Here is a 26,135-nt window from a genome sequence, read left to right as displayed (position 1 = left end):
ACAGCTCTACCTAAAGGTAAAAGGAGAGATTGGTGTGGTGTGCGGTAGATGATCGAGGATCATCTACATTGATAAATGTGTTAGTTGTGTTACGGTGGACAAAGATTGGTGTACACGTGTCTCTAACAAAGGGAGACTCGCGTACGCAAAGGCCGACGCACGCAGCGTAAATTACGCAACGGAGCGTCTGGGTACGCCCACGTAACTCAAGTCACACGATAGTGTTGATTTTTAAGTAACGCAACAGGCGATAAATAACGCAACAGGCGATAAGTAGCGCAAATCTATTTTAAATTCGAAATTTAAATTAATAGATCCTTCTCCTAATTTGTAACACATCTGGTCTAAAGAGAAATTTCTGCGCAGAAATAGAAATAGAAACAAAAGTGTATATGTGGTGAGTGAGTGTTTGTTTTTACAATTTTGAGGATTGAACCAAAAGAAATCGAGTTCTCGTGAGGTACATACGTGTAAGTGACATGCACGGTGGCTAGGGAGGCATCCTTGGTTAAACATAAAATTTGAGCATTAGAGTATAGCAGACCAGGAGGTCATACTGTAGCAGACCAGGAGGTCTAGGTACAGCAGACAAGGAAGTCCGCTATAGAGTCCACAGGCACAACACCAAAAAAAAAGGGTTGGTGCAACACCCATATAGGCCATACAAGCTCTTGCTGAAGGAATTCGCAGCCGCAATTTTCGATTCCGCTGGTCGCTCCGTACATAAGATTAGTTGCTTATGTGCTGAACGATTGTACCGCACGTAATTGTGTGCATTAGTAAACCTGACCGGTACTATTTGTGTACGAAGGTCATAAACGCTATTTGTACATTCTAACGTGATTTGTGTAATTTTTTATTTTTTCAAAAAGGGAAGTTCGCTGGTCACTCAGGAACTATCTGACAACCACACCTTTACTGGAAAGGGTTAATGCTCTGCGGATCACACTCACATGTTCCAGTAAACAAAGGTTAATAGGGGCCCTGGGTCGAGTACGCCAGCACTATATCAGTGTGATCAGGTCGTATTGGTCGGCGTGGGCGAGTGAGTGAGGTGCTCGGTAAACTTCACCGTCAACCTATCGTGAATATCTTGGTTTTTTGTAAGGTTCCGTAACACCTGCAAATTATGGGGGCCAGTTGTTCAGGAAGGGGGCGATCAACCTCGGTTCGGGTTGATTCTATAAACCGACCAGTCGGGTCGGCAAGGTACGTAATGTGTGAAAAGTACGGAAGTCACACACAAGCTTTATGTGATGAATGGGAGAGAATGACAGTACATGACGGGGAGAAATTCCCAAGAGTAGGTAGCTTCAGCACAGAAGTGTTAACGAATTTAAGGAGAAGGATATGTCTCATTAAATCAGCAAAGAGACGAATCAAGCATTATGATTATTTGCAGTTGTGGCAACAGGAGGGTGACATACAGAGAGGATTGGCTCAGGCGGCGGGATCTGGCTCGATCAGGAAACTGATAGCCACGGCCCCACCGCCACCATACATATCAGGAGAGAAATTGGTTGCGGAGAATGACGCACTAAGGTGTAACAAACAAACACTTAGCAACTGTGTAAATGTTAAAGATAATGTTAACCAATTAACCAATGCAAGTATTAACCCGTGCAAGTTGTACCCTGTTTTGAACTTTCCCCAGGAGTGTGATCAAGAGGACGAATCGGCAACAATATCAGCGCTCTCTCTAGCAGCCAACATATCAGAAACAACAGTAGGCACGGCCCAACCCATAAGATTAGTAACAAAGCCCCCTAGCGGAGGGACAGGTGAGGTCGTATCAACAGGTAAGTACGGCACCATACACTATGCTGAAACTATTTCACCACAAACTGCAGAATCTACACAGAATGATGTTGTTAGAATTAATCCTGTTAAGGTAATAGTAGTGCCAAATGGGAAAACGGACACTTCAGGAGTCACTCCTGTTAGGAACATCGCCATGTATAGCCCGTTTACCCGAATGGAATTAAGGACCATAGTGTCTGAATTCCCTGACCCTAGAAAAGATTTAGTTGCTAGCCAAAAATACATCAGAGACCTAGGAAACACTTTAGAGCCCAATAATAAAGATTGGCAAGTACTACTAAGAGCTTGTTTACCCTCCAATGTCGACGCAACTCAATTTTTAGCTGACTGTGGATTAGATCAGGATGTACCTCTTACAGATGTGTACAACAAAGATAATGTAAAAAGAATAAGTTTACAGTTAAAGGAGTATTTCCCAGCGGTAGTTAAATGGAACAAGATATTCTCCATTAAACAAAAGGAGTCAGAAACAGCTGCAGAGTATTTTCACAGAGCATTATCAGAGATGGCAAAATACACAGGCATAGAGGACATTAAAACAAACATAAACCATCGAGAAGTAGCAGTATCAGTACTGATGGATGGTTTAAAAGAGTCATTAAAGACTAGGGTACAGACCACACAACCATGTTGGCGAGGTCTGTCTGTGGCTACTTTGATAGAGGCTGCTATTGATCATGACCGGAATATCACCAGACACAGGGAGTCACAAGGTGATAAGTTAATGTCAGTAAGTATACAGGCCCTGACCACAAAACAGCCTGTGTTAATATCACCAAACCCTGTGGGTAAGTCAAACGTGGTAACATGTTATTTTTGTCACAAACAGGGACACTTTGCACGAGACTGTAGATCGAGAAATGTACCAAAATCTTATCAACCCCCTAGACAACGACACGACACACGACATTGGGATCAGGGTCCACAGAGACGGAGTTATGAGCCACATACAGGGGAAACAAAAAGATACCCCCCGAACAGAGACTGGCACGCCTCTGGTAGTTCCCAGCTAACTCCCTCACAAGTAGTTGCTGCCAGCGGGATTCAGGGAGGTCACCATACCCAATAGGGGTGTGGCCATACCTGTAATCTGCAGCCAGTAAAATTGATTGCAAGCCTTGGAAGTGAACCCGAAGTTGCAATTAATGTAGCTGGTAAATCATTAAACTTTCTTGTAGATACGGGGGCGGCCAAATCAGTGATAAACTCGACAGTGGGCATGAGAACCACTGGTAGGACAATTCCAGCCATGGGAGTAACAGGAGTAGTCCATCATTACCCTGTTAGCAAACCAGCTGAGATTACAATAGGGCCTTTACATACCAAGCATTCCTTTTTGCTGACTGCATCGGCACCGACCAATCTCCTGGGAAGAGACTTACTGTGTAAAATGGGGTGCGTCATTTATTGTACTCCTGAAGGTGTATTCTTGGACATACCTGAGAATCACGCTCAGGAAGTGCGAGACATGTTAGACTCCCCATCAAAATTAATGTCACATACCATTATGACAAATAGGACTCCCTCCCAAGTAGAAGAAATGACATCTCAGATACCAGAGTCACTTTGGACTAAAGATGGACAGGACACTGGATTAATGGCAAACGTAGCTCCGGTAGTTGTACAAGTAAAAGATGGTAGGATAGCTCCAAAAATCCCACAGTACCCTCTGAAGCCAGAGGTGGAGTTAGGAGTTTACCCAGTAATAGAGCGCTTGCTACAACAGGGCATTCTGGTAAGAACGTCCAGCACTGCCAATAGTCCCATCTTCCCTGTGAAAAAGAGTGGGGGGAGGGGTTACCGGCTAGTGCAGGATCTAAGGGGGATTAACAAAATAGTTGAGAGTCAGTTCCCCGTAGTGCCAAATCCAGCTGTCATCCTAATGCAAATCCCTCCCACTGCGAAATTTTTCACTGTTATTGACCTCTGCTCCGCTTTCTTTTCGGTACCTCTGCACCCTGACAGCCAATATTTGTTCGCATTTACATACAGAGGAGTCCAATACACATGGACTCGATTACCACAAGGATTCATAGATAGTCCAAGTATATGTTCTCAGGCTTTGCATGATTGTTTACAGTCTTTCCAACCAGAGAGTGGATCAGTATTAATACAGTACGTGGATGATCTACTACTGTGTTCTGATTCATTGGAAGCATCCCTGAAGGATACGAAACAACTCCTGTTTCATCTTTCAGACACAGGACACAAGGTTTCCAAAGACAAGTTGCAGTTATGCCAAACTAAGGTAAAATATTTAGGACACTGTCTAACACAAGGACTGAGACACCTGACCGCTGATAGAATTCAAGCAATTAGAGACATGACTCTGCCACAAACCCAGCAACAGATCAGAACATTTTTAGGAATGTGTGGGTATTGCCGTAATTGGATCCCAGGGTTTTCCATTCTAGCGTTACCCTTGCAGGAGATGGTCTCCTCAAACAAACCTGATCGGATTTCGCATACAGACGAGTCTGAGACGGCATTTGAGAGACTTAAACAGTGCCTAACGCAGGCACCAGCATTAGGTATGCCAGACTATGGGAAACCCTTTGAGCTATACGGAACAGAAAGTGCTGGTTGCGCGGCAGGCGTACTAACCCAAAAGCACGGTGATGCCAGCAGGCCAGTAGCATATTACAGCGCTCAGCTAGACACGGTAGCGCGATCCCTCCCCACATGCTTGCGTAGCGTTGCTGCGATAGCATTGCTAGTAACGAAAAGCGAAGATGTAGTGCTAGGTCACAACCTCACAATTCATACACCACATGCAGTGTCAGCCTTGCTGAATTCTGCCCAAACCAGGCACGTCTCATCAGCGCGGTTTACAAGATGGGAATTGGCACTAATGGCCCCCGTAAACATCACCATAAGGAGATGCAGTGCATTAAATCCTGCAACATATCTCCCAGGTGTGCCTGGACAGGCACAAAGGGTGGAGGATAAGAGTGGTGGGGAAGGAGGATTTAATACAAAGGAAGACACATGATTGTATGGAATATTTGACCCAAAATTTTACCGCAAGGCCTGACATCAGTGACAACCCACTGGAAGATGTAGAACTTACGTTCTACACGGACGGTAGTTGTCATAGACAGTCAGACTCGGGAGACTTGTGTACTGGATACGCAGTCGTAGATGACCAAGGCACCATAGAAGCGGAACCGCTAGGCCCACCTCACTCAGCCCAGGTTGCTGAACTGGTCGCCCTAACCAGAGCATGTGAATTGGCTAAGGGCAAATCAGCCAATATCTACACCGACTCTAGATACGCATTCGGGGTAGTCCATGATTTCGGAGCCCTATTGCGCCTCAGAAATTTCATGACGGCAGCTGGTACACCGATAGCGCATGCAGCTCACATAAAAAGGCTTCTAACAGCGATACAGGAACCCGACAGAGTGGCTGTTATCAAATGTAAAGCACACACATATAGCCAAGACCCAGTATCACTTGGTAACAGCCGAGCAGACGAAGCTGCTAAGTTAGCAGCTGGTACCCCCAGACAGACAGACACCACACAACTGATGGTATTTAATACCATCAACACACAGAAGTTGTGTGAGATGCAAAATTTGTGTTCCACACAGGAAAAGGCAGTCTGGAAGGCAAAAGGATATGGCCAGGAGTCCTCAGGACTCTGGACGGATGGACACGGTAAACCAGTGGCCCCCAGAGCATACCTTCCATGTTTAGCTGAGGCAGCTCACGGGCTGACTCATCTGGGCAAGGAAGGGATGTGCAAGTTGGTAAGAGCATATTGGTGTGCCCCAGGATTTTCATCTCATGCGAGTAAAAGAGCAATGTCATGCCTTACCTGTTTGAGAAAGAACATCGGAAAGGCAATACCTACAGAACCATCTCATATCCCACCTGCCGGCGGCCCTTTCCAGGTAATACAGATTGACTTTATACAATTACCCCCTTGTCGAAATTTGAAATATGTACTTGTTTGTATAGATGTTTTCTCAAATTGGGTCGAAGCATTTCCGGCGGCCACAAATACCGCTATGTTTACTGCTAAGAAAATTGTGCAGGAATTTGTATGTAGATACGGTATCCCTAGAATAATTGAGAGCGATAGGGGTACCCATTTTACAGGTGATGTCTTTCAAGGAATGTGTAAATTGATGGGAATTGATAGCAAGCTGCACACTCCATACCGTCCACAGGCGAGTGCGAAAGTGGAAAGAGTGAACAGCACTATTAAAAATAAACTGAGTAAAGTGATGGCAGAGACAGGATTGACATGGCCAGAAGCTTTACCCATTGTACTGTACAGCATCAGAACCACTCCCAGGTCCCCTCTTAATCTGTCTCCCTTTGAAATCTTGTTTGGTCGACAACCGCATGTTATGATTAACCCTCAGGATGATTTGAAGTGTAACAATGAAGTGACTGTAAAATACTTGATTAACATGAGTAAACAGTTAAGGAATCAAAATGATAATCTGAAGTTGGTGATTCCTGATTTACCAGATAGTAATTGTCATGACATTGAACCTGGGGATTATGTAATGATACGGAATTTTCTACGCTCAGGTTGCCTTATTGACAGATGGGAAGGACCATACCAGGTCTTATTGACTAGCACTACAGCATTGAAGGTTGCTGAGAGAGAGACTTGGGTTCATTCGTCCCACTGTAAGAAGGTTGCTGATCCAGAGAGGTCCCGTGATAAGGAACAGACGGTAGAGGTTGTATCACTGGAGTGTCTGTTCCAGGAGGATTGAGGCGGCACCTGAGCATTGAAAATCACAAGACCAAAAGCAGTTGTCGATCCCCTGTTCCCTTTTATTGTTTTTCTCCAACTTCCCATCCCTTCTCCCTCAAATTATTTTTTCCCCCTTCTCATTCTTCTCCGTTTCCTCCTACAAGATGGACTTGCCCCAAGAGACTGTGATCCGGATTTTCCTGTTGACCATGATGTTGACCAGAGCAGTCTGTTCCGGCAAGAGTACTATGGAGGTCGAGAGAGGTTCTGGAATGGGTTCTGATGATAAAGATGGAGGCGTAATTTTCCAAGAACAACTTAACCAACAAGTAAAGGCGAGTATCAGAAAACGATCCGATAGCATTGACAATAGAAGGAATTGTGAAGGATTGTTAGCTGAAGAAAACTGTATCTGTAGGCTCTGTGACAACGTAGTGGAGGATGGGTGCATTAAGAAATGCCAATCCAGTTTTAATATCCATATGGACCGGCATCCATTGAGTGACTATCACTCCTTAGTGGGTAGTGTGTTAAATAAAACAGATTGTTGGGTATGCTCTCAAGTACCTCAAGGTCATAGCAAATCAGGGCTAGTACCATTTCCTTTAACGTTAGGGGAGGTACTTGAGTTAAGTGGTGGGAGACCGGTGGACAGGAGGTTTAATATCTCCAGCCCTCCTAGTTTGAAGCTCCACCAATACCATGTGGATAGGTCCCTATTATGTTTTAACATCTCCAATCCCCGAAAGCCGGGAAATTGGTAAGTGTCATGGAGTAACCAAACCATGACCTTTTCGCATAGAGCAGATGGAATGCCTACAGATACAGAGCTTATACGCCACATAGCCAGTAGAGGAAAATCTTTCCGATATAGGTATACCTTAGGAAATAGGATTACGAGAGTTGGAGAGGTATCACCAGGATACTGTGCACATATCGTACAACCTGATACGTGTACTAAGCAGATGGAAGAATTAGGGTTAGGAGATTTCACATGGAAGGTGTGTAATATGGTTATGTCCTACTCCGTCCCATATGTTCTCCCCGATGATGTATATTTCATATGCGGGAGAAAGGCGTATAAGTGGCTTGCCCCAAACTCTGAAGGATTGTGTTATATTGGAAAAGTACTGCCTGAAGTAATGACTGTATCACATGACAAAATGAAAGACATACACCGTGTTGCCCAAACTCCTTATACTCACACCCATTACGAGCACGTAGTTAAACGGCACCTGATAGAAAGAACAGAGCATCCGGCCTCTGACATGATCCATGAATCCACCGGGATTCAGTTTCTAATCGCGTTAGACATCACTCGCACCGCCAGAGGAGTGTTGAATTATAAATACATATCTGCGCTTGCAAATTTGTTAGATAATATCACTGAAATGTATGATGACACGTTTAGGTATACTGGAAGAGAACTTCAAGCTTATAAAACAGAACTGGTACAGCATAGAATGGTTCTTAATTACCTCACAGCAGTGACAGGCGGATATTGTGTCACACTGGCAACACATTACGGCGTGAAATGTTGCACATATATTACGAATAGCACCGAGGACCCGGTCGAGGTCATAGACCAAAAGATGGACGATATTCTCCAACTGAAGTGGGAATTTCGCAGGAGACACAATCTCACTCTTGCTGCTGTAGGTAATGAGCTGACTGGTTGGGTGTCATGGTTGAACCCGCGAAATTGGTTCTCTGGTTTAGGAGACTGGGCTCAAGGAGTCATAATGGATGTTGGGAAGTTTCTCCTATGTATCTTAGGTGTTATCATAACGATTGGCTTGATATTTAGATGCGGTCAGGCTTTAACGAAGTGTAAACGAAGTACCAGGGTGATGAGTTTAAGGAGTGAGGAAACTGTAATTCCAATGGATTTGATTTATGACCCAAATGTAGAAACAATGATGTGATGAAAATGCGATTTCACGGTCCGTTTCTTTCACCTGTTTTTCCGTTTCCTCCAAGGTAAAAAGACCCACTTGGACGAGGAATTTGATGAGCCGATATACAGACAACAGATGGATTAAAGAAGAAGTTTTGACAACCTGATACACAGATTTTTGATGAACTTTGCCATAGATCCCCAGTTTCCCTAGAAATTTTAAAATTACGCTAGCCCAACACTTTTGTAAATCTATGGACATTGACAAAGCTTTTGCTCGCACCTTATGGGCAAAAGCACAAAGAAGACTGCATTCAACAGACACCGAACAAGACTCCAACCGACAAATGTTCATTTACCTGACATAGAATACCACTGCATTTACCGTAATTATGTCTTTTCTTCATCTCTACAACCTTCAGGTAATTACACACATAGTATAGGGAATACAGGCACAGATATCAGCAATCACATATTCCCCCATTCATGTATCATCAACTAAAATGTGCTCCCCATTTTGTTACAACCAAAAGCCGAAAAGAGCTCGGTAAAGTTTGACAGCCCATCCACAGACCCGTACCACGGGATAAGAAGGAATTCAAATGTATACTTCGCAATACCTCGAAGCTTGATGTACAACACGTATGGCACGATGATACATGACCCCCCCCCCAAACATGGATTCATACACACATGCTTCTACTATCTCACTAGGTCATACCCTCTTCACACCTTCTCCACTCTCCTCCCTTACCCAACCATGGAAATGTATTAACCCCTGACATATATTTTTCTCTTTTTGAAATGTTTTAGAAGGTGGCAGTTATTGTTGACTGCCAAAGGGTGGACTGTCAAAGTCAGAAAAATATCTCTATACACACTGCCATATTTGCACCTCATACACGTCCGCACTGCGCATGCGTACGCTCTCCCGTGCGTGCGCATACTCACAGTCGCGGGCACCCGCAGGCGCACGGTATGCGTATTTACGGTAGAGTTTATGTGATCGTAGCGTGCGACTCAATCGTTACATATTTTAACTATATAATGTATTTTGTAGATCATGGTCCCTTTGATAGATTCTGAAAGTTTAGTTAATATAGCATGTTCCTGGACAGGGGGATCCCTCTTTGTATTGTACGAAGGGTCTAACAGGAGTCATACAGTGGTGTTTAGTACCCATCGGAAGAGTATTTAATTAGCAATATTCCGGTGTTGGTTTGGAGCGGATTAATCGCTCGTGCGAATAGTTATGGACATAAGAAGTTTATGTCCATTTACTATTATTTGCTCTTACTTAGCCATGCGGCGGGAAACCCAGTTTCCCTCCCACCTGAGCTGTTGGAAATCGTCACAGCCCACCTGTATGAATCAACCTATGACCTTTTGTTATAGTGCGAGGAGGAATTCCTGTGTCCAATGAACAATGAGATTGTAGGGACCATTGAATTGTATTGTGTGTGGGGCATAAATAGACAGCCGATCACATCCAGCTCACTCTTCAACGGTTATCATTGCTGAAAATCGGGAGCTGGATGTCCAGAGGCGCATGCGATCGTTTCCCCTTGTGCGTAAGTGTTTCTCCGCAATCATATTGTTCTTACTGTTATTGTGGGCCATTTCTCTCTCTTCTCCTCTTTCTCTCTTATTTTCCCTTAAAACATAATTGTATTGTATTGTATTTCCTGTGTAGTTATCTGGTTAGGTAGTCTATGTTATATTGTAGTGTATGACTTGTATTGTGTTAATTCTTTTGCAAGTATATCATTCATAATATATATATATTAGGCGTTGGACCCTAAGCCCAGGTATCTGTGTATTTCTTGTAGTGTTAAGTATTCACAGAGTGTCGGTGACGCTCAAACAGCTTTTAAGTTAATAAGGTTACACTAGGTTGCATCTACACCCTATCTCTACACTAAGGCTTTACAGCATATTACATTGTTTATGGTTTAGATATAAAGGTTTAACATTGTGAGCGTCAGCGCCGCTGGTGATCTCCTCGTGGTCCCGAGCGTCCGCTACGCTATAGCGAATCATTACGTTAGACGGCAGCCAATAGCGTACCTGCCTGTGATCTCTTGGCCGTGAGCGAACGTGACGCTTGAGCGTCTCGACTACGGCTAAGCGATTGCTACGCAACGAGCGTACCCTTACGGTACTCCATACGTGAATAACGTACAGTGTTCTTAGACCTCATAAAGGGTTTTATATAAGATAAATATTTAGCTTTATCACTGCCGTGATGTTGTCCGACTGGATCAACCCCGGCTGACCTTGAAGCAGAGGTCTTGCTAAGCTTAGAGCATTGTAAATGGCCCTTAGCTTCAGGATATTTATGTGAAGTGATGTCTCCAGGCTTGACCATAAGCCCTGGAAATTCCTTCCCTGTGTGACTGCCCCCCCAGCCTCGCAGGCTGGCATCCGTGGTCACCAGGACCCAGTCCTGAATGCCGAATCTGCGGCCCTCTAGAAGATGAGCACACTGCAACCACCACAGGAGAGACACCCTTGTCCTTGGTGACAGGGTTATCCGCTGATGCATCTGAAGATGCGACCCGGACCATTTGTCCAGCAGGTCCCACTGGAAAGTTCTTGCGTGGAATCTGCCGAATGGGATTGCTTCGTAGGAAGCCACCATTTTTCCCAGAACCCTTTAATTGATGTACTGAGACTTGGCTCGGTTATAGGAGGTTCCCGACTAGCTCGGATAACTCCCTGACTTTCTCCTCCGGGAGAAACACCTTTTTCTGGACTGTGTCCAGGATCATCCCCTAGGAACAGAAGACGAGTCGTCGGAATCAGCTGCGATTTTGGAATATTGAGAATCCAATCGTGCTGCCGCAACACTACCTGAGATAGTGCTACACCGACCTCCAACTGTTCCCTGGATCTTACCCTTATCAGGGAATCGTCCAAGTAAGGGATAACTAAAATTCCCTTCCTTCGAAGGAGTATCATCATTTCGGCCATTACCTTGGTAAAGACCCGGGGTGCCGTGGACCATCCATACGGCAGCGTCTGAACTGATAGTGACAGTTCTGTACCACAAACCTGAGGTACCCTTGGTGAGAAAGGTAAATTGGGACATGAAGGTAAGCATCCTTGATGTCCCGAGACATCATGTAGTCCCCTTCTTCTGCCATCTGAGGTAACAGGCGCTTTAGAGCCCCTGACGGCCTATGAGACGTCTGGACAGGCACAAGCTGAGTAGCCGGCTGTCTCATGTCAACCACTGTCTTTTATACAGAGCTGACACTGTCACGTAATTCCTTCCAACAGTTCATCCACTCAGGTGTCGACCCCCTAGGGGGTGACATCACTATTACAGGCAATCTGCTCCGTCTCCACATCATTTTTCTCCTCATACATGTCGACACAAACGTACCGACACACAGCACACACACAGGGAATGCTCTGATAGAGGACAGGACCCCACTAGCCCTTTGGGGAGACAGAGGGAGAGTTTGCCAGCACACACCAGAGCGCTATATATATACAGGGATAACCTTATATAAGTGTTTTTCCCCTTATAGCTGCTGTATCTTTAATACTGCGCCTAATTAGTGCCCCCCTCTCTTTTTTAACCCTTTCTGTAGTGTAGTGACTGCAGGGGAGAGCCAGGGAGCTTCCCTCCAACGGAGCTGTGAGGGAAAATGGCGCCAGCCAGTGTGCTGAGGAGATAGGCTCCGCCCCCTTCTCGGCGGCCTTATCTCCCGTTTTTCTGTGAATTCTGGCAGGGGTTAAATGCATCCATATAGCCCAGGAGCTATATGTGATGTATTTTTAGCCATCTAAGGTGTTTATATTGCGTCTCAGGGCGCCCCCCCCCCAGCGCCCTGCACCCTCAGTGACCGGAGTGTGAAGTGTGCTGAGAGCAATGGCGCACAGCTGCGGTGCTGTGCGCTACCTTATTGAAGACAGGACATCTTCTGCCGCCGATTTTCCGGACCTCTTCAGTCTTCTGGCTCTGTAAGGGGGCCGGCGGCGCGGCTCTGGGACCCATCCATGGCTGGGCCTGTGATAGTCCCTCTGGAGCTAATGTCCAGTAGCCTAAGAAGCCCAATCCACTCTGCACGCAGGTGAGTTCGCTTCTTCTCCCCTTAGTCCCTCGGTGCAGTGAGCCTGTTGCCAGCAGGTCTCACTGAAAATAAAAAACCTAAAACTAAACTTTTCACTAAGCAGCTCAGGAGAGCCACCTAGTGTGCACCCTTCTCGTTCGGGCACAAAAATCTAACTGAGGCTTGGAGGAGGGTCATGGGGGGAGGAGCCAGTGCACACCAGGTAGTCCTAAAGCTTTTACTTTTGTGCCCAGTCTCCTGCGGAGCCGCTATTCCCCATGGTCCTTACGGAGTCCCCAGCATCCACTTAGGACGTTAGAGAAATTAGCGTTATCGCTTACTGTATCGCCTAGTGTGTACGGGTCTTATCTCTCCCTGCACATGTTACATCTGCCCCACCTACAGTGCAGCATGGTGTTACCCAGGTGCTCAGTTAATTGCTCTTTTTTCTTTCCTCCCATCTCACAATCTCTCCCCCCCCCCCCCCCCCCCCTCCCCTCCCCCCTGCATTTGGAGCATTCTGCCCTCATTCCTGCACATATTGTAAAGGTATACGGCAGGGCTGGCCAAACCGGTCCTCGAGATCTACCAACAGTTCATGTTTTCCAGGCCTCCTGGAGATCTGTAGAATTGTCTGTTAGGAATGAATGCAGCACATCTTAATTAGTAATGACTACACATGTGCTCCAGCTAGGTGGTCTGGAAAATGTGTACTGTTGGTAGATCTCGAAGACCGGTTTGGCCAGCCCTGGTATACGGTATACCTCACAATTAACAGCTAATTAACAAACTATAAGGTCCCCCGAGATCTGCTCCAGTTGTAGGCCCTGGATACAGTAAAAATTGCTTTTAAAAAGATTTACAAAGGAGAATGTTATATAATCCCTTTCTCTTGCCTACTAATTACTTTCAACTTTCCCTGCTGTATTTGCTGTGTTTTATTAATATTTCATTACGTTCTTAAATATAATACATGTATATGCTTTTAAATTCTAGCTCTAACACTTCCAATTAACTCCAAATAAAAACTGCAGTGTAGTGTGCGGCCACTCACTCCGTGTATAGGGCTGCAGGCAGAGACAGATTGTCCTCGGCTGCTCTGATTGGGGATTACACACAGTCAGAGCGGCCGGGCAGCATTCTCTCTGCCCAAAGGCCCCTACAATTGTGGGGCCCTGGGCAGCTGTCCGCTGTGCCAATGCGTTAAAACAGTAATGATCTTATATACCCTGAACTCATGTTTTCGTCTAAAATTGACCTTAAAACAACATTTAAAGGATCGTTTTGCTCAGGTGACCTTTTTGGGGACTAAGGAGGAGATGCATGAAGCCTTCTAAAAAGTGGATAAGTGGAGAAGTTGCCCATAGCAACCAATCAGCTTGGAGGTAGCATTTATCAAGTACATTCTATAAAAATCATAGGTAGAGGCTGACTAGTTGTTAAGGGGAACTTCTCCGTTTGTCCACTTCTCCACTCTTTGGCTGGCTTCATACATCTTCTTTGAGCCTATTAGTTGAAAATGTGACAGTAATGACTACACCTGTGTACCAGCTATGTGATCTGGAAAATATGAACTGCTAGTATCCCTCAAGGGCAGGATTAGTACACCTGCCCCTGAATGATGTGCTCTCTGATTTGCTACCACACTGCCCCAGTACTGAACTGCTAAAGCAGGGTACACAATGGGGGTAATTCCAAGTTGATCGCAGCAGGAATTCTGTTAGCAATTGGGCAAAACCATGTGCACTGCAGGGGAGGCAGATATAACATGTGCAGAGAGAGATAGATTTGGGTGTGGTGTGTTCAATCTGCAATCTAATTTGCAGTGTAAAAATAAAGCAGCCAGTATTTACCCTGCACAGAAATAAAATAACCCACCCAAATCTAACTCTCTCTGCAAATGTTATATCTGCCCCCCCTGCAGTGCACATGGTTTTGCCCAACTGCTAAAAAATTTCCTGCTGCGATCCACTTGGAATTACCCCCAATAGACGGTATGCTCCATGAGTGATATCGTCAGTGTTTGCCCTTGAATACTCGAGCAAACGAGATATCGCTAACGATATCATTCAGTGACGTCATCCTGCCACCACCCCGAACATGCAGTTTCTGACGATATCATCTGATTGACCTGCATGTTAGCATGATAGGCGATATCCAGGGTTGTAACTACCGTGGGTGCAAAGGGTGCAGCTGCTACGGGGACTGTTCCCAGGACCCACTGCACCCTGCCACTGGGTATCTCTGAAGCCCGCCATTCCACCTTCACCCCCGCCCACGGGAAAACGACCACCGCTGATAACACCCACCTGGGATGTGGCAGGGGGTGGGGATGTCCTACCTGGCAGGCTCCGAGTACCAGCAGCAGAACAGTGCACTGCCACGATTTGCGGGGAATTAGGGGGCTGGGCCTAATGCCATGAAGCCCCGTACCCATCAATAACCTCTGCTGTAGCAGGTAATGTATCTCCCCCATCTCTCTACCCTCGCTCTCTCGCCCTGACACTTTTTCTCTCCCTCACTCCCTTCCTGACACTGTCTCCCTGACACTCTGTCACTGTCTCTCCCTCTCTCCCTGACACTGTTTCTCCCTACCTCTATCTCCCTGTCATGCTCTGACACTGTCTCTCTCCCTTGCACTGTCTTCCTCCCTCTCTTCCTCCTTGACACTATCTCGCTCTCTCACTCTCTCCCCCTGACACTCTTTCTGATACTCTCTCTCCCCCCCCCCCCCCCCCCTCTGGCACTCTATCTGGTCTCTCTCCCTCTCCCCCTGACACTGTCTACTCCTCTCTCTCTTTCCTGACACTGTCTCTCTGTCCATCCCTAACATTCTCTCTCTCCCTGGCACTCTTTCTCCTTCCCTCTCTCTCTCTCTCTCTCTCTCTCTCTCCCCCTGACACTGTCTTTCTCCCTGGCACTGTCTCACCCTCCCTGATAGTATGTCTCTCTCTCCCTGACCCTCTCTCTCTGTTTCTCTCTCTGTCTTGTTCTCTCTCTCGTCTATCTCTCCCTGACACTCTCACTCTCTCTTGCCCCCCCTCTCTTTCGCTCTCCCTCTCTCCCTGACACTCTCTTTCCCTCTGACATTCTCTCCCTGATGCCCCCCTCTCTTCCCCTCTCACCCTTTTTTCCTTTCTTTCTCCCTGACACCCTCTCTCTTGCTCCTTTCTCTCTTTCTCATACAACCTCTATTTCCATGAAACTATCTCTCTCTCTTTCTCTCTCTCTCTCTCTCTCCCTGACCCTTCTCTCTCCCTCTCTTTCTTGCTCCTTTCCTGACACACTTGTTGCCTCTCTCACCTGGGGGGGGCGGCGCTTTCAAGATTTTGCAGTGGGGCCTTCAAAGTTCTAGTTACGCCCCTTGCGATATTGTTAATGACCTGCGGGAGCACACAGCATTGAAAAACTAGTGCATACACACTGGACGATATTACAAGCGATATCGCTCAGAAGAGTGTAATTGAGCGATATTGCTAAAAACATTGCCTAGTGTGTACCCAGCTTTAGTATCGTGAAAGATTAATTATGAAAGTGTTGTCTCATAACACTCGTTGCAGCTTCCTTATCCAAACCACAGCACTCAGCTGCGGACAATGCACTCAGTACTGGAGACAATGGAGTCGGTTGCTGCCGGCTCTAGTAGTGAAGGGGGCACCCTGACCATCTCCATTATCTCTGGTCCACTTCAGCCACTGTACGCCAAGGTCAGCCACTTACAGTGTAGGAGCAGCTCTGTAGTATGTACAGCAGTATCTCATTTTGTAATCTCTGTGGAAGGGGGGGGGGGGCAGGGTTTCCCGCAAGTGTCCTGCAATGTGCCTGCTCCCTGAAAGCCCTGCTGCCCAGCTTCTGCAACCTCAGCCAACCAACACCCCAACCATCCCGTTCCCCTCTGGATATCCAGTCTCTAGGTCAACCACACTTAGGTCGACAATGTCTAGGTCGACCGCTATTGGTCGACATGCATAAGTTCGACATGGTTTCTAGGTTGATATGGACACTAGGTCGACATGACAAAAAGTCGACATGAGTTTTTAAAAATAATTTTTTACAAACTTTTTTAGACTTAATTATCCATGTGGACTACGATTAAGATTAGTAACCTGTGCCGAGCGTAGCGGTAGCGAAGCTCGTGAGCCATGTGAGGGGACACAGTGCACTAATTGGGGAAGAAAAAAAAAAAAACACATGTCGACCTTTTGTCATGTCGACCTTGTACATGTCAACCTAATGCTTGTGTCAACCTATTTCAGGTGTCGACTTAGTTACTGTTGACCAATAGTGGACGACCTAGTTACTGTCTACCTAAGTCTGTTCGACTCTATGATCCATACCCCCTCTCTGCTACAGGAGAGGAGCAAGTGGCAGTGATGGCTGCAGTGTCTGGAGCTACTGGTGAGACTAGGAGAGGGGACTAATGGGGGAGAGTGCTGGGGCGGTGACATAGTGCAGGCTGTGGTAGTAGTGAGGTAGCACATAAATATTTCAGTGTTTGGGACAATAGCTTTGTGTGTTTATCTATGTGGCTGAGTGTGTGTTTGTGTATAAATGGCTGTGTGTTTATGTATATGTGGCGTGTGTTTGTGTATATGAGGCTGTGTGTGTATATGTTCATGTTTCTACGTGGCTGTGTGTGTATATGTGTGTGTGTGTGTATGTGTGTATATATGTGACCCTCTGTGTGTATATGTGTCTGTGAGTATGTGCATTTGTCAGAGGCGTAACTAGGGTTCTTGGAGCCCAGGGCAAGATGTAAAATGTCGTGTGTGTGTGTCCCCCCCCCCCAAAAAAAAACATAGCAAAAGAAGCATGTGCGCGCGCGCGCCAGTTACATTGCCCCACAGTACCAGATACAATGCCCCACAGTACCAGTTACATTGCCCCACAGTACCAGTTACATTGCCCCACAGTACCAGTTACATTGCCCCACAGTGCCAGTTACATTGCCCCACAGTGCCAGATACAATGCCCCCCAGTGCCGGATACAATGCCCCCCAGTGCCGGATACAATGCCCCCCAGTGCCGGATACAATGCCCCCCAGTGCCGGATACAATGCCCCCCAGTGCCGGATACATTGCCCCACAGTGCCAGTTACATTGCCCCACAGTGCCAGTTACATTGCCCCACAGTGCCAGTTACATTGCCCCACAGTGCCAGTTACATTGCCCCACAGTGCCGGACACATGCCCCACAGTGCCAATTGCATTGCCCCCCAGTGCCAGATACAATGCCCCACAGTGCCGGATACATGCCCCACAGTGCCAATTACATTGCCCCACAGTGCCAGTTACACTGCCCCACAGTGCCAGTTACACTGCCCCACAGTGCCAGTTACACTGCCCCACAGTGCCAGTTACATTGCCCCACAGTGCCAGTTACATTGCACCACAGTGCCAGATACAATGCCCCACAGTGCCAGATACATGCCCCACAGTGCTAGTTACATTGTCCCACAGTGCCAGATACAATGCCCCACAGTGCCAGATACATGCCCCACAGTGCCAGTTACATTGCCCCACAGTGCCAGATACAATGCCTCACAGTACCAGATACAATGCCCCACAGTGCCAGTTACATTGTCCCACAGTGCCAGATACATTGCCCCACAGTGCCCTATACAATGCCCCACTGTGCCAGATACAATGCCCCACTGTGCCAGATACAATGCCCCACAGTGCCAGTTACATTGTCCCACAGTGCCAGATACAATGCCCCACAGTGCCGGATACATGCCCCACAGTGCCAGTTACATTGCCCCACAGTGCCAGTTACATTGCCCCACAGTGCCAGTTACATTGCCCCACAGTGCCAGTTACATTGCCCCACAGTGCCAGATACAATGCCCCACAGTGCCAGATACATGCCCCACAGTGCTAGTTACATTGTCCCACAGTGCCAGATACAATGCCCCACAGTGCCAGATACATGCCCCACAGTGCCAGTTACATTGCCCCACAGTGCCAGATACAATGCCTCACAGTACCAGATACAATGCCCCACAGTGCCAGTTACATTGTCCCACAGTGCCAGTTACATTGCCCCACAGTGCCAGTTACATTGCCCCACAGTGCCAGTTACATTGCCCCACTGTGCCAGATACAATGCCCCACTGTGCCAGATACAATGCCCCACTGTGCCAGATACAATGCCCCACTGTGCCAGATACAATGCCCCACAGTGCCAGATACAGTGCCCCACAGTGCCAGATACAGTGCCCCACAGTGCCAGATACAGTGCCCCACAGTGCCCCACAGTGCCGATACAATGCCCCACAGTGCCAGTTACAATGCCCCACAGTGCCAGTTACAATGCCCCACAGTGCCAGTTACAATGCCCCACAGTGCCAGTTACAATGCCCCACAGTGCCAGTTACATTGCCCCACAGTGCCAGTTACATTGCCCCACAGTGCCAGTTACATTGCCCCACAGTGCCAATTACATTGTCCCACAGTGCCGGATACAATGCCCCACTGTGCCTGATACATGCCTCACTGTGCCTGATACATGCCCCACACTGTGCCTGATACATGCCCCACACTGTGCCTGATACATGCCCCACACTGTGCCTGATACATGCCCCACACTGTGCCTGATACATGCCCCACTCTGCTCTCTCTCCCCACCCCCTCCCTCTCCTCCCCCCCGGTCACTTACCGAGTCACCGGCGCGGCGGCGCCGCTTGTTCTATGTGAGGGGAGGAGAGCGCCTCTCCTTCCGCTCACCGCTCCAGGACAGGTCTCCGGCGGCTGTGTGGCGCCGATTCGCTAGCCAATCAGAGCTCGCGGACCGGCAGCCAATCAGGAGCCGGTCCGCAAGGTCTGATTGGCTAACGCCGCCGGAGGCCGGACACAGCAGCGCTGCTAGCCTTTCAGCGGCGGTGAGGGGAGGGAGAGATGGTGCGCTCTCCTCCCCTCACATTTCGGCTTTCGACGTGACGGGGGCGAGTGCCCGCCGGCGGCGCCCCCCTCTCCTGGGCCTGCCAAGGCGCCCAGGGCACGTGCCCCACTCACCCTACCCTAGATACGCCTCTGGTATTTGTGGCTGTTTGCGTTTATATGGCTATGTTTGTGTATGTGTTGCGCTATATAAAAAACTGTTAATAATAAATGTGTGTGTGTGTATGTGGCTTTGTATTTGGCTGAGAGTGTATTTGTGGCTGTATATTTGTCACTTTCCCAGGACCGTGTGACTCCCCTTTCACATCGCACTGAAAACCCGGTATCGACACGGCATATTGCCGTGTCGAAACGGGTCCGTGTGCGATGTGAAAGGTCCTTTGTTGAAATAGCGGGTCGCCTGACCCGGTAATTCAACCCGGTAAAAAAGAAGGGTCTTACCGGATTGATTACCGGGTCAGGTGCAGTGTGAATGGTAGCCGTTCCGATGCGAATCGGCTCCCATTCACAGCATAGGCAGAGGCGGCGCAGGAGATGAGCTCATCTCCCGGCGCCGCCTCCACCCCCGCCCCTGCTGCTGCTGCGCCCTCCGCTGCTATGGCAACCGACCCAGTATATTTCCGGGTCGGAAAGCCAGCAGAGGAGCGCAAATGCCGGATCCCACCCGGTAAGTACACATTTCTCTTACCGGGTAGGATCCGGCATTTGCGATCTGAATGCAGCATTAATCTGAACCTGGCTGCTGGGGTGTTGGTGGTGAGAGTGAGGTGAGGTGAGGGGGCACCATCGAATGTTTTGCCTCTGGGCGTCTGATATCAACTTACACCACTGACCGGACTGATAAGTAGAGTGATAGTAATGCAGACATCTGGCCTAGGACCAGGAAAGGAGATACTTTCTGAAAGAAAAGGCATCTGCTACAGGTGGGGGCTGGACAGTACAAATGTGTTACAGAGGTGAGGTGGAGGGTGTCCTAATGTGTTACAGGGGAGGGATGGAGGTAAGAAATGTGCTACAGGAAGGGGCATGGGGAGGAGCTTGGCATGCCCTCTATGTGTCATGGCCACACATCCTTCAAGCATGGTTACACGCCCTGCAGGACCACCACAGTCTCGAGAAGGAAAACCTGCAAAGAGGTTAATTCTATATTTCTCTTACGTCCTAGAGGATGCCGGGGACTCCAAAAGGACCATGGGGTATAGACGGGATCCGCAGGAGCTTGGGCACACTGAAAAGACTTAAACTGGGTGTGAACTGGCTCCTCCCTCTATGCCCCTCCTCCAGACCTCAGTTAGACTTTGTGCCCAGGACTGACTGGACACTCACTAGGGGAGCTCTCCTGAGTTTCTCTTGAAAAGACTTTTGTTAGGTTTTTTATTTTCAGGGAGACCTGCTGGCTACAGGCCCTCTGCAGCGTGGGAGCGAGGGGAGAGAAGCAGACCTACTTCTTCTTAGTTTAAGGGCGCTGCTTCTCGGCTACTGGACACCATTAGCTCCAGAGGCTTCGATCACTTGGTGCGCCTAGCTGCTTGTTCCCGGAGCTGCGCCGTCACCCCCCTCACTGAAGCCAGAAGAAAGAAGTCGGGTGAGTATGAGAAGAGCAGAAGACTTCAGGACGGCAGAAGACTTCAGTAACCAGGTACAGCGCAGTGGTAATGCTGCACTCCATGCTCCCACACACTGTCACTAACGGCACTCACAGGGTGCAGGGCGCTGGGGGGGGGCTGTTACTGGGGTCCAGGAGCCGGCAGAAGCCTTTTTGGTGCCTCGGCACCGTTTCTCAGAACCTCGCCGGCATTTTCACATTTTCTAATTTGGCTGGCTGAAGCGCGCCGGGAAGGGGCGGAGCTTAGCCCCGTGGCTCACAGCGCCATTTTCTCCTCCAACACGCGGCTGAAGGAGATGCTGGCCCGGGACCTCCACAGCTCCTCTCAAGTAACGGGGAGCTAATCGAAGGGGGGGGGGGGGCGCGCAGTTGTGGTGCATTTTTATTATAACAAGCAGCGCTGGTAACATATATCCCTTGACGGGATATTGGGGCGCTGGGGTGTGAGCTGGCATACTCCCTCTGTGTCCTCTGTCTGGGCTTCATTGTGTGCCTGTCCCCTAGCTGAGACATTTTGTGTGTGTCCGTGTGTCGATAATAAGTGTCGGCATGTCTGAGACTGAATGTTATTCACCGGAGGAGGTTGTTGGGGGAGCGGATGCGGGACTAGATTTGGGCCTGTCAGCACAGCCGACACCTGTTTTACTCACATTGCTAAGTACAATCAATACGAATGTAGCTTCTTTATCAAAGAGATTGGATAAGTCTGAGTCACAGAGGCAGGTGTGGAAAAAGTCCATAGAGGAGGCTTTGTCTCAGGTGCAGAACCCGTCGGAGTCGCAAAAGCGGCCATTTACTCAAGTGGTAGATACTGCTACCGACACAGACTCTGATTCCAAGGTCGATTTCACTGAGGCTGCTTTGCATCCACGTTTAGTAAAGAGTATTCAGTACATGATTGTGGCTATAAAACATGTTTTACGCATTTCTGATGAACCTGCGGTACAGGAAACACGGATTTGCTTGTTTAAGGGAAAAAACCTGAGGTGAAGTTTCCTCCCTCTCATGAAATGAATACTCTTTGTGAAAAGGCTTGGGAGTCGCCGGACAAGAGGTGGCAGATTCCCAAGAGGATTTACATGGCGTATCCTTTCCCCTCTGATGACAGGGAAAAATGGGAGTCATCTCCAAATGTTGACAAAGCTCTATCTCGTTTGTCTAAGAAAGTGGCGCTTTCGTCTCCTGACACGGCAGCTCTCAAGGATCCCACGGATCGCAAGCTGGACACGTCTCTGAAGTCCATTTTCGCTAATTCGGGTGCATTGCTCAGACCTGCGGTGGCGTCGGTATGGGTGAGTAGTGCTATCGCTAAATGGCTGAGAATTTAGCTAATGATATGGATACCCTTGATAAAGATAATGTTCTTTTGACTCTTGGTTACATCAAGGACACTGCAGATTATCTGAAGGATGCGGCGAGGGATGTTTGTCTCTTGGGATCAAGAGCCAATGCCATGTCGATATCGGCCATGAGGGCGTTTGGATCCATCATTGGAATGCTGATGCTGACTCCAAGAGAGCTATGGAAGCTTTACCCTTCAAAGGTAATGTCTTGTTTGGGGACGGCTTGGCGGACCTAGTCTCTACCGCGACGGCGGGTAAGTCCTCTTTTCTTCCTTATTTTCCCACACAACACAAAAAGGCACCACATCAGCAGATGCAGTCCTTTCGTCCCAATAAATACAGGTGTGGGAGAGGTTTGTAATTCCTCGCTTCTAAGGGTAGAGGAAGGGGAAGGAAGTCGCCTGCCGTGTCCGGCGCCCAGGACCAAAATTCCTCCCCTGCCTCTACCAAGTCCACCGCATGACGCTGGGGCTTCCCTGGGGGAGTCCGGACCGGTGGGGGGCCGTCTGCGAGTCTTCAGTCAGGTCTGGATTCAATCAGACCTGGATCCTTGGGTCCTAGAGATTGTGTGTCAGGGATACAAGCTGGAGTTTCGGGAGGTGCCCCCTCACCGTTTTTTTATTTCGGCCTTACCAGTGTCTCCTCCGGACAGGGAGGTGGTGCTGGCAGCGATACAAAAATTGTGTCAACAGAGGGTCATTGCTCCCGTTCCCCCGTCACAACGGGGGGAGGGGTTCTACTCGAGCCTATTTGTTGTGCCGAAACCGGACAGTTCGGTCAGACCGATTCTGAATCTAAAATCCCTCAATCCATACTTGAAAGTTTTCAAGTTCAAGATGGAATCTCTTCGAGTGGTAATTTCCAGCCTAGAAGGGGGGGATTTTATGGCGTCAGTCGACATAAAGGATGCCTACTTACACGTCCCGATATATCCTTCGCATCAGGCCTTCCTCAGGTTTGCGATACAGGATTCTCATTACCAATTTCAGACGTTGCCATTTGGGCTTTCCACGGCCCGAGGATTTTCACCAATGTCATGGCAGAAATGATGGTTCTCTTTCGCAAGTGAGGGGTTACAATTATCCCGTACTTGGACGATCTCCTGATAAAGGCGAGGTCCAAGGAACGGTTCCTGAGGAGTGTAAATTTGGTGCTGTCGGTGCTGCGACAGCAAGGTTGGGTCCTCAATTTGCCGAAATCTCAGTTGATTCCGACCACTCGACTGTCCTTTCTGGGCATGATTCTGGACACGGAGTTACGGAGAGTATTTCTTCCAGAATAAAAAGCTCTGGAACTGCAGTCGATGGTCAGGGAACTTCTGAGGCCGACGAGTGTGTCAATCCATCACTGTACTCGGGTTCTGGGGAAAATGGTTGCGGCGTACGAAGCCATTCCGTTTGGCAGGTTTCATGCCCGGGTGTTTCAGTGGGACCTACTGAGCAAATGGTCCGGGTCTCACCTGCACATGCACCGGAAGATAAGTCTATCTCCCAGAGCCAGAATTTCTCTGCTGTGGTGGCTGCAAAGTTCTCACCTCCTAGAAGGTCGCCGGTTCGGTATCCTGGACTGGGTACTTCTGACAACAGATGCAAGTCTCCGGGGCTGGGGTGCAGTCACCCAAGGAAGAAACTTCCAGGGGAGATGGTCGCTCCAGGAAGCGTGTCTCCACATAAATGTTCTCGAGTTAAGAGCCATTTACAATGGCCTGCTACAAGCAAGAAGCCTTCTTCAGGGTCGACCTGTCCTGGTACAGTCAGACAACATCACAGCGGTGGCACATATAAACCGTCAAGGCGGAACAAGGAGCAGAGCGGCAATGGCGGAGGCCACAAGAATCCTTCGCTGGGCGGAACAACACGTGAGCGCCCCGTCGGCAGTCTTCCTTCCGGGAGTGGACAACTGGGAAGCAGATTTCCTCAGCAGACACGATCTCCATCCGGGAGAGTGGGCTCTTCACCAAGAGGTATTTGCAGAGGTGAAAAAGCATTGGGGAATTCCGTTAATCGACATGATGGCGTCTCGTCTCAACAAGAAGCTCCCGAGGTATTGTTCCAGGTCAAGAGACCCCCAAGCCAGTGCAGTGGACGCCCTGGTGTCTCCCTGAGTGTTCCAGTCGGTGTATGTGTTCCCTCCACTTCCTCTCATTCCAAAGGTACTGGGGATTATTCGACGAGCAAGGGTTCAGGCGATTCTCGTCGTTCCAGATTGGACAAGAAGGGACTGGTACCTGGATCTTCAGGAGTTACTGGTGGAAGATCCTTGGCCGCTTCCTCTAAGAGAGGACCTGTTGTTCAGGGTCCATGCGTGTTTCCAGACTTACCACGGCTGCTTTTGACGGCATGGAAGTTGAGCGCCAGATCTTAGCTCGTAAGGGTATTCCAGGGGAGGTCATTCCCACTCTCATTAAGGCTAGGAAGGAGGTTACGGCGAAACATTATCACCGTATTTGGAGAAAGTATGTTTCCTAGTGTGAGACTAAAATGGCTCCTGCGGAAGATTTTCACTTGGGTCGTTTTCTCCACATTTTGCAGGCAGGTGTAGATGCAGGCCTGAAATTAGGCTCCATCAAAGTGCAGATTTCGGCTTTGTCTATTTTCTTTCAAAAGGAATTAGCTGTCCTCCCAGAGGTTCAGACTTTTGTGAAAGGAGTAATGCATATCAATCCTCCGTTTGTGGCTCCATGGGATCTTGAGGTGGTCTTACAGTTTCTCATGTCTTCCTGGTTTGAACCTTTGCGTAAGGTTGAGTTGAAGTTTCTCACTTGGAAGGTAGTCATGCTGTTGGCGTTGGCGTCTGCCAGGCGAGTGTCAGAGTTGGCGGCCTTATCTTATAAGAGCCCGTACTTGATTTTTCATTCGGATAGGGCAGAATTGAGGACTCGTCAACAATTTCTGCCGAAGGTGGTTTCTTCGTTTCACATTAACCAACCTATTGTGGTGCTGGTGGCTACGGATGCTGTGGCGGTTCCAAAGTCTCTAGATGGTGTGAGAGCTTTGAAGATCTACGTCGCCAGAACGGCTTTTGCCAGGAAAACTGAGGCGATGTTTGTCCTATATGCTTCCAACAAGATTGGTCATCCGGCTTCAAAAGAGACTATTGCACGCTGGATTTGTAGTACGATTCAGCAGGCTCATTCTTCAGCCGGGCTACCAGTGCCGAAGTCGGTAAAAGCCCATTCTACCAGGAAAGTGGGCTCATCTCGGGCGGCTGCCTGAGGTGTCTCGGCTTTACAGCTTTGCGGAGCGGCTACCTGGTCGGGTTCAAACACTTTTGCGAAGTTCTATAAGTTTGATACCCTGGATGATGAGGACCTTGCGTTTGCTCAGTCGGTGCTGCAGAGTCGTCCGCACTCTCCCGCCCGGGCTGGAGCTTTGGTATAAACCCCATGGTCCTTTTGGAGTCCCCAGCATCCTCTAGGACGTAAGAGAAAATCGGATTTTAGTACCTACCGGTAAATCCTTTTCTCCTAGTCCGTAGAGGATGCTGGGCGCCCATCCCAGTGCGGACTGTTACTTGCAGTGTATTCTTGCTGGTTAAATTAGTTTATACACGGGTTGTGTGTTTATTGTTTTCAGCTTGTTGCTGTTGTTAATTCATACTGTAATCTGGTTTACTGTTACTCCGGTTGTACGGTATGTTTGTGGTGTGGGCTGGTATGTTTGTAGCCTTTAGTTTAAACAAAAATCCTTTCCTCGAAATGTTCGTCTCTCCTGGGCACAGTTCCTATAACTGAGGTCTGGAGGAGGGGCATAGAGGGAGGATCCTGCGGATCCCGTCTATACCCCATGGT

General features: G+C 48.3%; 1 protein-coding gene across 1 annotated transcript in view; it reads left to right on the top strand.

Moving 5' to 3' along the window:
• EMB (embigin) overlaps positions 1–26,135 on the top strand; it is a 90,440-nt gene that overhangs the window by 37,974 nt on the left and 26,331 nt on the right. The gene's annotated exons all lie outside the window — the stretch shown is intronic.

Source organism: Pseudophryne corroboree, chromosome 1 (assembly GCF_028390025.1).
Source record: "Pseudophryne corroboree isolate aPseCor3 chromosome 1, aPseCor3.hap2, whole genome shotgun sequence".
Taxonomy (NCBI): Eukaryota; Metazoa; Chordata; class Amphibia; order Anura; family Myobatrachidae; genus Pseudophryne; species Pseudophryne corroboree.
Note: the sequence above shows the minus strand (reverse complement) of the source record. Positions and strands in the feature narration are given on the sequence as shown.